The sequence below is a fragment of the Rattus norvegicus genome, chromosome 2, assembly GCF_021556685.1.
Source record: "Rattus norvegicus strain SHRSP/BbbUtx chromosome 2, alternate assembly SHRSP_T2T, whole genome shotgun sequence".
NCBI lineage: Eukaryota > Metazoa > Chordata > Mammalia > Rodentia > Muridae > Rattus > Rattus norvegicus.
In genome coordinates this window covers 168458518-168460770 of record NC_141535.1, presented here as the reverse complement: position 1 = coordinate 168460770, position 2253 = coordinate 168458518, and the positions used below count along the sequence as shown (strand labels likewise).

General features: G+C 33.6%; 1 pseudogene; it reads left to right on the top strand.

Annotated features, from left to right (window-relative positions):
- The first annotated feature begins 990 nt into the window (after positions 1 to 990).
- Trim59-ps1 (tripartite motif-containing 59, pseudogene 1) lies at positions 991 to 1631 on the top strand (annotated as a pseudogene).
- The last annotated feature ends 622 nt before the right edge of the window (positions 1632 to 2253 follow it).

Below are 2253 nucleotides of genomic sequence, written 5' to 3'. Positions count from 1 at the left end.
ATGAGTTAACAAAGCATGGGATCCTGAAGTCTGCCATTGCTCTTTACCTCAATCTTCACAAGTGTATGTTCCTCTGGATTTTTATTTCAGTAAAGAGAAATATTGCAGTGACTTTATTATCTGAATAGCTACTTAGTCCTAGGCTATTTAATTTTCTTTATCCTTTTTTGAGTTTAATGTTGTGATTTAATTATTTTTCCCCTTATAGGGAGCTTGCTATTAAAGAATAATGATTATTAACATTATTAGCACACCTACTTACTTCCATTGGGATGGTGCTTTTCGACATTCTTTAAGATAAAAGACTTAACGCTTAACTTACCTCATCATAGCTGAATTTCCTTTCCTCTGTCTCACATACAGACTATTTTCTTTTCTTTTTTTTTGAGATTATGCCACCACTTTCAATAAAATACCAAGTTTATTAAAATATACTGTTAAACATAGAACCCAGAATTTCCAAATGTATGTACTTTAAGTTGCACAAACTCAACCTCCTCGTAAAAATATAAAACAAGTATATCAACCATTAAATGTTTATTGTCTACTAGGTAAAAAATTAGTTTGTGGCCATTGTCTTACTATAGGTCAACATCATGGCCATCCTATAGATGACCTTCAAAGTGCCTATCTGAAAGAAAAGGATATGCCTCAGAAGTTGTTTAAACAGTTAACCAACCCTCACTGGACAGATATCACTCGCCTTATTGAAAAGCTTGAAGAACAGAAATGTCATTCTGAGAAAATAGTTCAAGGTGATAAGGAAGTTGTATTTTAAGGAGCTTACTGACACGTTAGAACAGAAAACAAAGTTTTTTTCTGGCAGCTCTCTGTGATGTTGGCAAGATGATTAATCAAGAATACACTCCAGGGGTTGGGGATTTAGCTCAGTGATAGAGCGCTTGCCTAACAAGTGCAAGGCCCTGGGTTCGGTCCTTAGCTCCGAAAAAAATAAAACAAAAAAAACCCAAAAAAACAAAAAAAACAAACAAAAAGAATACACTCCACAGATTGAAAGGATGAAGGAAATAAGAGAACAACAACTTGAGTTAATGACAATGACAACATCTTTACAAGATGAATCTCCACTTAAGTTCCTTGAAAAAATTGATATGTTTGCCAATGTGTGCAGATGTTGAAACAGAGACCACTTCCTGAGGTCCAGCCTGTTGAAATGTATCCTCGAGTAAGCAATGTATTAAAAGAAGAGTGGAGCAGAACAGAAATTGGACACATTAAGAAAGCTGTCATCCCTGAAATGAGAATCTCTTCAAAAAGGATGCCATGTTCCTGGCCTGATAAGGATGAAAAAGAAATGGAATTTTTAAAATTTTAAACATTGCTATAGTTTCACTAATTTCAGTGATACTCATGCTGATACTCCTTTTCAACCATCACATAATAACCTTCTTAAATGAAATCACTTCCATATGTTTCTCTGAAGTCTTTCTTTCTGTTTACCAAAGTTTATCTAAGAACTTATATGACTTAAAAAACACAGTATGCTACACTTTGTGTTTGTTAAAGAAATTTATGTGGAAAATAGTGTCTCGTTGAAAACCTAATTTACCAGTTTCATGTAGGTGTATTCTGTATAGCAGAGGCTAAGTATTGGTTGGTAGATGGAAAGGTCAGGGTGGCATAAGTGGCAAATAAAGTTTACATCTGTTCCAACAGACACACAGAAATACGACAGATTCCCCAAGGTGGGGTAGAAGTGGTCAGATATGAGACATTATCTGAAAGCAACTCAAATCAAATTAGAAAACGACAAGTTTTGTTTTGAATATTAATACCAGACTATTTTTGGTGCATGAACCTACATTCCCAAACATATATCCTAGAATAAGCGCTGACTTTAAAGAATCCTATCATGTACAAAAGAGCCTAGCTGCTGATTTTTTAATTCAATTGTTCCTTGAAAGAAATCCAAATTATATTTGATACATGTTCCATTATTCCATCAAAGAAACAACCTCAAGAAAAATTAAGACTGATTTCCAAATAAATAAAGTTGATTCGATCTACTTTGCTGTTTGTTTATTAATAGACTTTTCATTTAGGGTAATGCAAAAACCATCACAAAGTGATGGTTAAATTTAAATAACTATTCACCGAAAATATTTATGTTTAAATTTAAATGCCCATAGCTATTTCTAGGCCTTGCGTGCATCTAAAAGTCATAGTGCTTTCTACATATTTGCCCCTATGAACAACATGAACAACGGTCAATATGCATTTTTAAAAGCATTT